The following is a 15,605-nucleotide window of genomic DNA, read 5'->3' as shown; positions in this document are numbered from 1 at the left end:
TAAAATATAAACCAGAGGCAGAAGATGTACACTCAGGTCACATGATTTGGAGTCAGATTTATGTCACCACCACATTGGAGGCTGGTCCATTGAGGCAAAATATAAAAGAGTAATTGGTTGAAATAAACCATTACCAAATCTCAGTATCATTTATAAAATATTTTTTCTCTCTTCTTTGGAAAAAATCCATTATTTAATAAAAGGATCTGATATATCAACTCAAAGGAGGATAACCTTCCTTGGCTTCCTTCCAATCAACAACCAGTCGAATACATGATTGACAGCAAGTTGGTCACATGATGATGTCCAAATGTCATCTTCAGTCTACCATTGGCATTAAAGTGCCAGCCGCTACTGGTCACAAATAACAAAATCAAAAAAGACTTGACCTTGAGTTTAATACCTATGACTTGTGACTTTGCTTGGACTTAAGTCTTTTGACTTGGAATGAGTTGATATTTTCAATCTCAAATATTGAAAATTATGTCATATAAAGGTCTGGAGCGATCCACTCTCAATTTTAACAGATATACTTTGAATCAATCTGACAGAGGCCAATCCTGTTGGCACTTGTTGGTCTTGATTCAGGCTTGACTTGGTGACTTGTTAGCCTTAACTTGGCACTTTTCGGTCTTGATGCAAGCTTGTCTCTGTGACTTATTGGCATTGACTTGGACTTAACTTGGGTCTTGGACTTGATGCAGGATTGATTTAGGACTTGTTGGTCTTGACTCAGGCTTGACTTGGTGACTTGTTGGCTTTGATACAGGCTTGACTTGGGACTTGTTGTTCTTGATGCAGGCTTGACTTGGGACTTGTTGTTCATGACTCTGACTTAACTTGGGACTTGTTGGCCTTGATGCAGGCTTGACTTGGGACTTGTTGGCTTTGAGTTGAACTTAACTTTGGACTTGTTGGTCTTGATGCAGGCTTGACTTGGGACTTGTTGGCTTTGAGTTGGACTTAACTTTGGACTTGTTGGTCTTGATGCAGGCTTGACATGGTGACTTATTGGTCTTGACTCTGACTTAACTTGGGCCTGGTCTCGATGCAGGCTTAACTTTGTAATTTGTTGGCCTTGACTTGGACTTAACTTTGGACTTTGTCTTGATGCAGGTTTAACTTGGGAGATGTTGGCCTTGCCTCAAGTTTAACTTCGGACTTGGTCTTGATGCAGGTTCTACTTTAGAATTGCTGGTCTTGACTCTGACTTAACTTGGGATTTGTCAGTCTTGATGCAGGTTTTACTTGCGACTTGTTGGCCTTGACTTTAGACTGGATTCAGGACTTCATAGCTAAGACTTGCAAAACATTGACTTAGTCAATGCTCCTGCCCGATCACCTTTACAAGTCACGTATCTCGTGAAAGGCCTGTGAAGGCTATGATTGACAGCAGAAACCAAGGCGCCATCATCGTCTTTATGTGATGTAACTCATTTCTGAAATGTTTTGTAGTCTGATCCTTGCTAAAAGAGAAATGTGTATAAAATATTTACACATTAAATCAGTATTCAAACAGGACCGCAGTATATAGCGTCTTACAGAATCAACTTTAAAAAACACCTGGACCTTTGCCCCTGTTAGTTGTTTCTATAGTGTTAATGAGTGGAGGACTCCGCAACTTCAGTGTTCCCCCGACTTCAGACGACGACAGATAAAGTGGAAAATGCTTTAAAACAATAGAAGGCCTCTGCTTTTCCTGCCTTCCTCCCTCTGTCTCACTGGTTCAGTTCTCAGTCTTTGATTCAGCCGTGCTTTGAGCTGTGCATCCAGCGAGTCAAGCAGCATCCCTGAACCGCATCTTTCATCTCTCCCCCACTTAGCACACACTCATTTCACAGGCGAGCTGGCTGCTTTTTCCCTCTTGTTTCTTCACGTCGATAATCCTAACCTCGCCCGGCGTGCTTGTCTTTCTCTGCTGTAGCCCCGAGATGTGAACACAACTAACCGTGAACCTGATACAAATCAGGCTGGAATTTATCGTCCGGCAGTCTTTTACTCCATCGCAGAGCGGTCCCAACAGGCCTCCGGTGTCCAGGGGCGTTACGCAACTCAGATCACAAGGTTCGTTCTGTGATTCTGAGCTTTGAAACACACTCCAGCCACTAGGAAAACCAACTGCGTAGCCGGTCTCGGTTCACACTCCCAGAAAAAGAAAAAAAATTCAGAGTGATAATGATTTGAAAAATCGAGGGGTTTAAATTTAGAGATACTGCTGCCTTAGCCGCATAAAGAGAGCCCGAGGCTCAGGCATAGGGCTTTCCCCTTATACAATGCCCAGTGGATCGCTTCTTACCACAAACAAAATAAATAAATCAGAGCCAAGTACCCAGGAGCTAAGTGTCTCTGTGGGCGACCTACCCTATTTTAAGACACATTATGAGGACAAGTTTTTTCCCTCCGTCTCTTTGATTTACTTTCCATCCCCACCCTCGCTATTTTCCCTCCGCACTCATCCCTCCTTTTCCACTTTAGCTCTCTGTCTTCTCGCCGAAAATTGCGGCAAGAGCAAAATGATAATGTTATTTCTTCATTGTATGTAATTTGCGAGGACTCGCAGAGCTCTCCTGCGCGAGGCACTTTGTGCATCAAGTTAAATCCCAGAAAAGCACGACAGCAACCGTGTGTCGGAGCCGTAATCTGTTTGGGTTTAATGTCCCTCATCTTCAAAATGTGTTTGTTAAGTTGCTAAAGTGATTTTTAAATTAAAGCCTCCCCGGTTCAATCACGACAATAGTTACTTGTTCTGCTTAAGTGCTTTCTAAACCGCTCAGAGCGCCAAACACACCAAGCCGAGCACACAAAAAACACAAATACGGTGCTTTTCCGCTTGAAAAATGGCCTCAGTGTTTTCTCTCAGCAGTCTGTTGCCGGAGCAGCTGGAGCTGTGGTGTGAATCCAGATCTTCACAGGGAGATAAGATACAGTACTTCATGCAGGCTGACGCATACATATGGCTCTGCTTTTTAACCACCACCGCAATGATAAGTAGGCCGACAGTAGCTTCGCAGTCCCGCACCATGTCTGAATGCTAATGAGGATGCCAGTACAATCAGAGCAGCTTCCAGAGCTCCAGCAGCGAGCTGCGAGTCGACGAGTTTTCTGACACTAATTTAATTTAATCCTGACCTCCTTTTCCTCCTCTGTACCCGGTGAGCAGTGGGGTACGTTTGAGGGTTCAAGACCCCCCTTGTGAGCGTCACACACACATCCAAGCCATAACTCATTCCTTGTGCCTCAGTATTTATGCGAAGTTAAAAAACCCAAAACGTGCTTCTGCAGTGAAATCCACAGCATTCCGTGTGAATCATTAAATTGAGGTTGCCATACAGAAGGATTTGATGAATTTGTATTGAAAGTGCAGGAATTTTATAAATTTTTGCGGGGGGGGGGGGGGGGGGGCAGGATCAGCATGATATCTATGAACTCAGCTGGAAAGCAACAAGGGCTGTCAGGTAAATTAAAATATTTAATCACAATTTGTTTCATCGTTTCAGGGAGGATTGTCAAGTATTTAATACTCTTATCAAAATGGGAGTGGGTAAATATAATTGCTTCATGCAAATGTATATATTAATTATTGGAAATCAATTAACAACAACAAAACAATAACAAATATTGTCCAGAAACCCTCACAGGTACTGCATTTAGCATAAAAAATATGCTCAAATTATAACATGGCAAACTGCAGCTGTCAGTGTGTCAGTGTGCTGACTTGACTATGACTTGCCCCAAACTGCATGTGATTATCATAAAGTGGGCATGTCTGTAAAGGAGAGACTCGTGGGTACCCATAAAACCCATTTTCATTCACATATCTTGAGGTCAGAGGTCAAGGGATCCCTTTGAAAATTGCCATGCCAGTTTTTCCTTGCCAAAATTTAGCGTAACTTTGGAGCGTTATTTAGCCTCTTTCCCAACAAGCTAGCATGACATGGCTGGTACATATGGATTCCTTAGGTTTTTTCTAGTTTCATATGATACAGGTATCTTCACTCTAACTTTAAAACTGAGCCCGCTACAACCTAAAAATCGTAAGTTGCGTTAATGTGATAAAGAAATTTATGGCGTAAAAAAACAAATTTGTGTTGACACGTTATTATCGCGTTAACTTTGACAGCCCTAATTATATTATTGGATTATTATTGCTGATGCTTTAACAGGAGCAGCAACAACAGAGTAGAATCATAAAATTGCTTAAAAATGGAAATTCTCAGCAGCACGTTTGTCATGATCTGGCGCTGTGGCCAGAGGCTGTTGGACTTTTTTGTAGAGACTATCTTGTGTTATCTCTTTAGGGCATTATTGGTTCTGCGTTTTGTTCACTCATTCTGGGTTTCTGTCATAGTTTGTTTCCTGTTTTATTTTGAAAAGTCACTCACCTCTTGTGTCATTTCTAGTTTTACACCCTGCCTTTGTTTGTTCCCCGCCTTTTTGTGATTGTCTGCCCCACCCTGATTTATTCCACCTGTGCCCAATCACCCTGATTCCCTGCTGTATTTAGTCTCTTTGTTTTTTTGTCAGTTCATCGTCGCTCCTCCTGTGTTGAGTTTCACCTGTGTGAGTTTTTCCAGTGTTTTGTATTTCTAGCGAATTACATTTTGTCTTTGCTTTGTGGATTTACTTTTGTTACCCTTCTGCCGGACCAGCTGCCTTTTTGTCCATGGTGAGCTTGCTTTTCATTAAATCACTGAACTCAGTTTGCTGCCTCCTCAACCTTTCTCTGCGTTTGGGTCCACCTCCCTAACAAGAGTCTGACGACATTATCACCTTATAAACTAGTCGAATACAGCAACTTTGACAGTGGCCCTATACCTCAAACAATGATGCACTACGTACCCCTCTAGCATCAGTATTCCATGTGTCAATTTCCACTCGTTACATGCGTACACTGTCCTTTCAAAATAAACTTCACAGGAAACAACTTGGTTAGGTTTAGGAAAAGATAGTTGTTTGGGTTCAAATAAGTACGTCTGTTTTGTAGTTAAGTAGACTGCGTTATGTACCCAATGTAGTAATGTTATACAACATTGTGTAAGTAAGGGATAATGTACAGCGAGCTGGTCATTGTTGTGAAATAATCCCCGACAGGGCGATGCTGCAACCTGATGTGAAGTGGAGGGGTCTCTCATCGCCCTGAAGGGGATTCTTTCGCAACAATGGCCCTCTAGCTGTACATTATTCCGCTTATTACACGGCTACTCACTGAAGAAATCAATATTTTGACACAAAAACGGTCCGCCAGAGTCCGACATCAGAGCTGCGCCCATAGCAACGGTCTGTTATACATAGCAACAGTCTGTTATACATAGCAACGGTCTGTTATACATAGCAACGGTCTGTTATACATAGTTACGGTCTGTTATACATAGCAACGGTCTATTATTCATAGCAACGGTCTGTTATACATAGCAACGGTCTGTTATAGATAACAACGGTCTGTTATTCATAGCAACGGTCTCTTATACAGAAATTACAGAACACAGAACGCCGTGATTGACCAGTCAGAGTCGAGTATTCAACACAGCCGTGTTATAACTTAAAATAACTCAACCTTGACTTTTGGTGAAAGTCCTGTGTTTTTACTACGTTGTGTACGTCACATGGCTACCAATGTTTGCCTCCAGACTTTCCTTTGTTTTGCCTCCAGCTAACACAGTGACGGAATCATGACATCGACAAAAAAAGGGTCTGTATTTGCTCAAAGTTACTGACTGCACTTTTAAGTAGAGGACTTTAGTATATAGAAACTCGCGTGTGTGTTTGTATTTTGCTGCATCTCTCCCTCCGTCTACCCTCCGTGACGTGGCTCATGAGAAAACAGATGGCATTGTGGGACAGGTTCCAGAGCGCCACTTCCTACCAGGCGGGGGGGGAGGCGCTCTGTCATCTCGCTGGCATGATTTCGGTCTTAATCAGGGGCCCGACGGATGCCACCACTTTACACCTGCGCGCTGTCACTCAGCCAGAAAGCACTGATGCTGATGAAGTTGATGCTAGGAACAGAAGGCTAGGAATGCCTCATCCTCCTCCTCTCCTCTTCTGCTTTTTTTTTTTTTTTTTTTTTTTTTTTGGCCTTGCTCGGAGGAGAGAAGCAGAAGCAGCATCCAAAAAGTCTGTGGGAAGTGAATCAAAGTAAAGAAACGACAGCCAGATGGTTTCAGACAGTTTGGGGTACGATAGCCCGATTTTTGTTTCCATACTTGTTACACATGAATTGTGTTTTTATCATCCGTACATGTATTTTAAAGGCAGGTATAATCACTCGCATCACTACGAGGAAGTGAATTAAATTTTCATTTCATTCTTCTGCACTGAGAGCTAATTGCATTTCAAAGTCTCTTATGATAAGCAGACTCAGCAGGTTTCCAAAGTATTTCTGGATCAAAGTATTGAATCAATATCAGCTTTTAGGGCCTGATATCAAGTCCTCCAATGATTACTGTTCACACAGATGCAGAGTCAGTGCGCTGGCAAGAGACTCCCTTTTATTATGTTAGGGTGCGCTAGTTCCATAACTCTCATTCTGAGCACAACAACCCGTCAATAGCATCAAATATTTATCGTGGTACCTGTCTTCCATCAAAGCTGTTGGCTGCCTTTGCCTGTCTTTGCCCTGAGGTAAGCACTACAATGTCAGGAAAGTGGGAGTGAAGAAAAACTCTATTATTTTCATTCACCCTCTCGATACTTGTACACTTTATACGTATATATATATATATATACTGTATGACCTTGCCAGAGCTGAGAGAACTTTTAAACTCGAGAACAAGCTGAACTCTCTTGTACTTTTATTGAATTCCAAAACATAGCCCTTGTCCAGTGTTTTGATTGCAATCAACTCCTCAGATAGCAGAGCTCTGACATTATGCCCGGCTTTTTTTTCGTCTTCCCCCTTTCTGCCTTATCAGCTGTTATTTGATTTCCAGCGGAGGTTAGGGACAGCTAATCTAGCCCGGCCGGCTCCATAGTGAAAGCTAGTGCTGTGGCAGGAATGACAACAAGAGTGGTGAGCTCAAGAGGAGAGTTGGACCCACCGGAGGGGAGCGAACTGATCTGCTGAGAGCTGAATATTCAAATATATAGTATATGTTTGCATGTTGCATTTCAACAATCTTTATCTTGAAACAGTGTTTGCATTAATCTGGATAATCCACAGAACACACTGTCAACCGCACTCATGTATGGAAGCAAATAAGAAACATGAGTATTTAAATTTTAAAGGGACTCTGTAAGAATCAGAAATTGCTTGTTAAATCGTCAGTAGGCAGAATATTTTTGGCATCATTGGGCAAAAATTCCATAATAACCTTTCAGCATATTGTAATTCAAGTGTTCTGAGAGAAAACTAGACTTCTGCACCTCCTCATGGCTCTGTTTTCAGGCTTTAAAAAATCGAGCCCATGACGGGAGACTTTGACCAATCACAGGTCATTTCAGAGAGAAAGCGTTCCTATTGGCTGTGCTCCGGTCATGTGACCGGTACTTGGCGTTCCTTCGAGTCATCTCAACCTGATCTCAACATGGCTGCCGGGTCACAAACTTTCTCATTTTACAGCTAAACAGTACACTACAAGATGTTTCTGAAAACATTTGAGGCGAGAAATAGACATTAACGTAACATAATGTTGATTTATATTTGATCAGCGCTGCCTAGTTTGACCGTTTGATCAGAGTTCGCGAGTGATTGACAGCCCGTTCTCATAGACAGCAGACCTCTGATCAGCTCTTACTGCTTGTTTTCCTCCGGTCTGTGAAATCTTGCAGATGCCGTTAGGTATAGATTTTTTTTTAAAAATAAAAATATGTTTTTTTAATCATATTTGCTCCAATTTCACCTACTTCAGATTTAACAGTGACACCTGTGGCCGTTAAGTCAACGACAGTCAGCGCCCTGTCGCTCGCGCTTGTGCTCGCACCACGTAGACGCGAGCGGCCATCGGTCAAAATAGTGAGGCGACACACACGAGACTGAATGTGATTGACAGGCATCATGTTGATTAAAGTTAGCAACATTAGTAATGTTAGCTTACCAAACGAAGGTCCCTCCGTGAATCGAAGGCCCGGACGGTGTTGATCCTAGTTTTCCTAGTTGAATTTCAATATAAAGTATTCAGTGTCTGTTAAAATGAAAGTACTTATGTCTCTTATTTGCTTCCGTACTCATAGGGATTATTTCTTCGGTGGAGAGTAGTTCCGGTGACACTAGTTTTGGAAAGAGTAGTTGGTGTTAGTTAATGAACTACAGATGTGTCGATAGGCCTATATTTTGAACTTTGGACGGAGCCAAACTAGCTCTGATTCACTCCCGTCTTTATGCTAAGCTAGGCTAAACTCATCCCTACTCCAGCTCCATATTTGACGTACAGACATGACATTAATTTAGATCTTCACATCTTGCTTTCGTAAAGAAAGCTTATGTCCAAAAATGTTGATCGATTCCTTTCATACTGCCGTTGAATTTTGTTTGGGCTCGAATGTTTGGGCTCTCTCTACTTCTGGACACTGATCTTGAAAAACATCTTGGTATCTGGTGAACCTGAGCTGTCTGAGTTTAAAGTGAACCTTCATACCCTCAGGTCGACTGTGTCTTCTTGATGAGCGTAAGGGGTTTTTGCATATTTCATACATGGATTTCATACATCATTTGTATTTCAAGACACCATTCAAAATTTCTCCAAATTTGTGCCAGACCGAGAACGACGGCATCAACATTCGGATCACGTTTCTCAGTCCAAAACGAAGCTCCCAGCTTGGTTTGGAAACGTACCAAGAAACCTCCTTGTCAACAAGAGCTCGATCCAATTGATTTCGTCTGCGCTCCCGACTGTGATTGCTGTGTTCTCACAGTCCAAACAAACCCAACAAAGGCAGAAACTGCTCCAGGGTTCAAAGTAAGTGCCCTAAAAAAAAACTAAATAAAAAAAAAACCTAGGTGTGGGATTGAGGAAAAAGTTGAAAAGAGAGGAGAAAGAAGAGCTGCAGAAAAGGAGATACTACAACCCCTACCTTATTATCAGTCTTTCAGAATGGACTTTAACTGAAGATCCCCTGGCGACCGTGTGTTGGAACAGAGTGTTCCAGGCTGGTACTTAGACATAGGCTTTAGAATCTAAAGCATCCTTGCACTCCGGTCCCAGTGCTTTTTATTTCGCTTGTTTCGGTGACACAAGAAGTTATCTTAAAATGGCATCATCTTGATGGCCAGATCCGGGAGACGCTCCAACAGCTCTTTCGGATATTCTGGCACATCAGACGTCCCCAGATAATCGTGGACACAAAGACAAACATATGCTTCCAGCACTGAGAATAAAACGAATCCGCTCGCAGCTTCAAAGGCTCAGAGAGGTACTCAGAATTAAAAATGTAACATAATCACTTTGTAAAACCACACATGTTCCCCTGACCGCTTTCTTCTAATGTGATTAAAGGGAGTGTGAGAGGTGGGGGGGGGATAGTCCCATTTTCAAGGAGGCTGTTAGGCTGTCACATTAAAGGAGCCCGAAGCCTCCGCGGCGGTATTCACAAGCCTCTTTACTCAACAGCCAACAATTTAGAGAATTACTGGAAGGAGAAATGTATTATCTGGATTGTGCATTTTGTGCACACATTGATTCAAAGTGTTTTGCCGGTTTAGTTGTGCCACTGCCCATTATACTCTGGAGGAATCCTACAATCAGATGTGATTACACCGATGTGAATACAGAGAGACTGTCAGGGAAAAAAATCTTCGGCTCTTTTTATCCAGGCTAGTGTGGATATACAGACATTTATTTGATGTGCTACTGAGGAATTTCTGTCTGTCTCGAGGGAGCTGTGATCTCCAAACATGCAACGCAGTCTCACGGCAGTTTGTGAAATAGTCACGAAATGTAATCTATTTGATTCGTGTACATGGACACAAATTTGCCTTTTTTTTTCGTGACGCTCAGCACGCCCTTCAACAACGTATTTTTTCAGCGCGTTTTCCTACGACTGTCCAGCGACACGTGACGCACATGTCAATTTCCGCTCCAGTCGTTTCAACATAAAACTACTTAGACTTAGTTTTAGGAAAAGATCGACTTGCTTAAGCAACAAACTACTTAGTTAGGTTTAAGAAAAGATCGGCTTGGTTCAGCTTAGGCAACAAAACTACTTAGTTAGGTTTAGGAAAAGATGCAGTTTGAGTTCAAATAACATCAGAAGCAACTTAAGTTACTTGACAAAAAAAACTTGGTTAGCTTTAGGAAAAGATCATAGTGTGGGTTAAAATAACTACGGAAGTGCCATAACTTAAGTATGGAAGTTGTGTGAGAAATATATACAATTTGACTTGTGGTTTAGGCTTGGGCAACAAAACTCCTTAGTTAGGTTTAGGCAACAAACTACTTTGTTAGGTTTACAAATAGATCAACTTAGTTAGGGTAAGGCAACTAAACTACTTAGTTTGGCTTAAGAAAAGATCTACTTGGTTAGGCTTAGGCAACAAACTACTTAGTTAGGTTTAGGAAAAGATTGCAGTTTGAGTTTGAATAACATCGGAAGTGGCGCGACTACCTGACAAAAAACACTCAGTTAGCTTTAGAAAAAGATCAAGATGTGGGTTAAAATAACTACGGAAGTGCTGTAAAAAGTATGGAAGTTACGTGAGAAATATATAAACTTTGACTTGTGGTTTCATCCGGAACGCGAACACCGGTCTCCTAGGAGAAAGTCCCGTGTTATGTTATTTGTTTGCGTTTGCCGCTCTCTATACTTCCCAGTTCACAATTATGTGGATTACATACGAATTGATTTCGTGCTGACCATCACTAAAAAAAAAATTTAAATTCATGTCTATGTACACAAATCAGTACATTACATTTTGTGACTATTTCACGAACTGCTTCTTTTCTTGTGGAGCTTACTCATGCGTTTATGTACAAGTTTTGTGTTTTATACCTTGAATTTACATATTTAATTGCAGTGATTTTCTTTTGTAAATTGCAAAAAAAAGCACAGTTGTTTTTGTACATGATCACTGTGCATTCCGTCTTTCCAAGTGGAAAAAAGGAATCCAAGTACGTTTTTATAAATGAGGTCCCTGAAGGTACTGGAGCCTGATTGGATTCCTAATGTTTTACAGGGTCTAATTAATTGCAGCTCACTCCACCCATTGAATTTAACAGCCCTATTTCGACTGTTCAGACTTCAGAGACCCTCAGACGAGACAGGGAGGCCTGCTTGGACACCTAGTCTGGTTCACACTCCAGCAGCACACAAGTATGAATCAATGTTTTAGCACGATATTGCAGTATTGTCCCATGCTGTCAGTAATCGTATCCAATTTGTTGCTGCTCTCTGAGCATCTTACCGCTCAACAACCCCCGCTGCACACAAACCATTAATGTAATGTTTTAATTGTGGCTGTTGAAGTTAATGCGATTATAACACATTAGGTGCAAATTAATTTTAACGCCAAGAATTTCTTTAACGCAACTTGCGCTAAATTTGGGCGAGGAAAAACTGTCATGGCCATTTTCGAAGGGGTCCCTTGACCTCTGACCTCAAGATATGTGAATGAAAATGGGTTCTATGGGTACCCACGAGTCTCCCCTTTACCGACATGCCCACTTTATGATAATCACACGCAGTTTGGGGCAAGTCATAGTCAAGTCAGCACACTGACACACTGACAGCTGTTGTTGCCTGTTGGGCTGCAGTTTGCCATGTTACGATTTGAGCATATTTTTTATGCTAAATGCAGTACCTGTGAGGGTTTCTGGATAATATTTGTCATTGTTTTGTGTTAATTGATTTCCAATAATAAATATATACATACATTTGCATAAAGCAAGCATATTTGTCCACTCCCATGTTGATAAAAGTATTAAATACTTAACAAATCTCCCTTTAAGGTGCATTTTGAACAGATAAAAAAATGTGCGATCAATCACGATTAACTACGGACAAGCATGCGATTAATCGCGATTGAATATTTTAATCAGCCCCAACAATGAACAGGGTTTTCAGACTTGCCCAATATCAGCTTTCTCCTTACAAACCACCGATGCTGTTGTTTTTCTGGTCAGGACTGCACAATCTCTTGAAATCTTTTTTTTCCAAAAGCCTCAAATCGGTGCTGAATCTCTCTCATCATGTAGCATTACTTGGAACTACTGGTATGTGTGTCCATAACTTCACCGAGGTGCAGCCCTAGTATTCAATTCTTCACAGCCAATCGTTCCTTTTTTTTCCCTCTTCTTTTCTCCTCTCTCTTTCTTTCTTTCTTTCTTTTCCCGTCCCCCCTGCCCTCTGTAGATACATCCCCCCTTCTATCTCTATCCATTCCATTTACTCTCCATATCTGCGCACCTTAATGAAAGAGCACCAGTCATCTTGTATTTTAATCAAATACATTACGCTTTCGCCATGATTCACTGCGTACAGCTGCGGGCCTTTAGAGGAGATATTACAGCCCATCTGATGGCTGTTAAAGAACATGTGCACTTCACAGTTACCGTCTAATATATTCATGTAGCTTATCACAATTTCCACTACTTAACATTTTTACCCTGCGCGGTGGCACGTACACTACTCTGACATATTAAAACTTTTTTTTTTTTTGCTCAGGCATAAGATTTTCTTTGAGCTAAAACCCTTTTTCATTAGGTGATGGTGGCTTTTTATACTTAAAAATGCCTAACCGCTGAACACATACAGTCGTTAGTGAAGACTTCTCCTTGTAACAAGGGCTAATTTACTCTATTGATCTGTGTGCACAGATAACGATGATGTTTCTTGTGTTTTCTCATTACCAGCATGCCACTGATGTTTTTCTATTACCGTACCTGCCCTCTACTACCCGGTCTGCCCCAGACAGTCAACAGTCTCCTTTATGACTTGTTTACGTTCTCCAGGCTATTACCTCTAATGTGCTAGTGCGTTGTTGAGATCATCACTATCTGTTAAGGGAGGACCAGCGCACAGTGCAATTGTCCTTTTCGGCTCCATCGCTCCTGGAAGCTTCTCGGAACAAATGAAAAGCTCAGGCTGTTAAAGGCTGGTTACAGGAGACGTGGGATACTTTGGCCAAAGGTTGGCACTTTGTAATTTACGCTAATGAACGTAATATAATCTAATAACCATCATTTATTAATGGTAAATTCATAGTTAATTAAACCTAGTTAAAGGGACTCTATGTAAGATTCATAAATTGCTTGTTAACAGCGACACCTGTGGCCGTTCACTCAACGAAAGTCGGCGTCCTGTATACTTATTATAGTATATAAAATGTTATAATGTGTGCAACAATAAACTGTTAATAGATAGTTTATGAATGTAATTGTTATCGTCACCTATCAGCTATGATACAATATAGAATTTATAAACTAATTATTTCATATTACACAAAATAATGATAACATAACATCAAATATAGCATTACTAATCATTAGTAAACATTATTAATTATCATTTCATTCTTAACAGTGAAATAACTATTGTTTAAGTTTAACAAACTGTCAATTTAACATTTATAAATGATGGTTATTATAAAGTGTTACCGAAAATTTCTGAAGTTATAAGGTGCATCATTTTTCTATGATTTTTAATTTGCTTTATGGACGTTTATTTGCGTATTATATGTTCTATGTGTATTATATGTTCTATGTGTGTCATTTTGAAATATTATAATATTGAAAACCTCTGTTTATGGGTGTCAACAATTGAGCATAATATGGATTAGAGTATATACAGAACTGTTATCAAAGCAAAGACCCAGCACACCTGGCTGATTAAGCTTCTGCTCAGGTTGGAGTTGAGTGCTGTGGAGTTACATAACATCAACAAACTACATGTATTATATAAAAATGATAAAAGATGTAAGTTGTCTCACACTAACACAGGTGCAGCAAATCTAACAAGAGAACCTGAGATGTCAGTCAAGCCCAGCTTGTACATCCACGCAGGTCTAATCGGGCAAATTAAATGAAGACACCGGTGTGGGTGGACCAGCGGTGTGTAGTTTGGGACTAGCGCCATCTATTGCACCCACGTAATTAATTCAGTTTTGTCTTGAATTGCAAATATTCGTAACAAATAGAATAATAAACCCCACCAGACGCAGTGTACAAGGTTTCTGTTTCGTAACGTTTTTAATTGGATGATGGATTAAAAAAACGCATACAAAAAAAAAGGCGGATTTGGTGTGCAAAGGTTCAGTAATTTCCTGAAACATCTGCAAACTCTAGTTTTTATTCAAACAGGAGGAAATAGCACATTTGTTGGGGACTATTTTCAGCGGTGGATTAATTCACATTTGGTGCTTTAGTGAGTATTTGAGGCAGGGATGGGTATCGTTAGGATTTTATCGATACTCCGTATGGGTTCGGTTCTTTATTGATACTCTTATCAGTTCTTTTTCATTACTAAATAATTGCTTTTTAATATACCAATTAAAAAAACGAATACATTCAGATCAGGATTGGAATGTATTTATATTTGAAATGTAACTAAATGTTGTTTTGGAGCAGCAACCAGGTACCAGGTACCGCTGGTAGAGAGGAAGGGCCGCTTTGTCTCAGCCACCAGAACTCATCAGAATTTAAGACACGTGGCAAACTAAGCTAAACAGTCAGACTACATACAGACAGCCTTAATTTTAACTTGTTTGTAACAATTTGTTATTTGCCAAGCTACTGTCGTGCGCTGTGCTTGTGTAAAACAAAGTGACGGTGGATGAGCAGATTAAAATATATTTTTTATACATGTTTACGTCATGTTTTTGCTTTTTGAGCAGGTGTCTAAAGTAACAGCTTTTTATTTGCGGAGGTTTTATTGCACTTACAGTAACGATAGTAGTAGTCATAGTTATCTTCTATCGTTTGTAGCTTATCAATACTCCGTTTTTTGATAATTTTGCACCGGTGCCCATTTAATACCGGGTTTCGGTACCCATCCCTAAGCAGGACGGCGTATGTGGGATTGAGTCAGAATATACTACAGTGTGTGTTTTCATGGTGATGAAGGAACATGTCACCCAGTGCAACAGTGAGGCTCATTGATATGTTTTTGGACAAACAATGGAGCTCTATGACGGCTTGAATGACCAAAAACCTCTGCCACCTTTGCCACGTATCTTAAACCAATTTAAGATACGTGGCAAACTAAGCTAAACAGTCAGGCAACATACAGACAGCCTTAGTTTTAGCTTGTTTTTAACAATTCGCTATAAGCCGAGTTAAACGTAATGGCGGTGGATGAGAGGCTGCAGACAGAGCAGATTGAAATATAATTTTTCTACATGTTTACATGTTTATGCTTGTTGAGCAGGTGTATTGATAAAGTATTGGCATTTTATTCGCAAAAGTTTTATTGCACTTAAAGTAATGATAGTAGTTGTCGTAGTTATCTTCTATCATTTGTAGCTTATCAATGCTCCGGTTTTTGATAATTTAGCACCGTTGCTAGGACGATGTGTGTGTGGGATTGAGTCAGAATATACTACAGTGTGTGTGTTCGTAGTGATGAAGGAACTTGTCACTCAGTGCAACAGTGAAGCTCATTGATGTGTTTTTTTGGGCAAACAATGGAGCTCTGTGACAGCTTGAACGACCAAAAACCTTCAATTTTAGAACATATGA

The 15,605-nt window shown here is 40.6% G+C and overlaps 1 protein-coding gene across 4 annotated transcripts in view; it reads left to right on the top strand.

Moving 5' to 3' along the window:
- ca10a (carbonic anhydrase Xa) overlaps nucleotides 1-15,605 on the top strand; it is a 378,831-nt gene that overhangs the window by 323,936 nt on the left and 39,290 nt on the right. The window lies entirely within an intron of this gene.

Source organism: Sebastes umbrosus, chromosome 20 (genome assembly GCF_015220745.1).
Source record: "Sebastes umbrosus isolate fSebUmb1 chromosome 20, fSebUmb1.pri, whole genome shotgun sequence".
NCBI lineage: Eukaryota > Metazoa > Chordata > Actinopteri > Perciformes > Sebastidae > Sebastes > Sebastes umbrosus.
The sequence above is the reverse complement of the archived record's forward strand: the minus strand, read 5'-3'. Positions and strand labels throughout refer to the sequence as shown.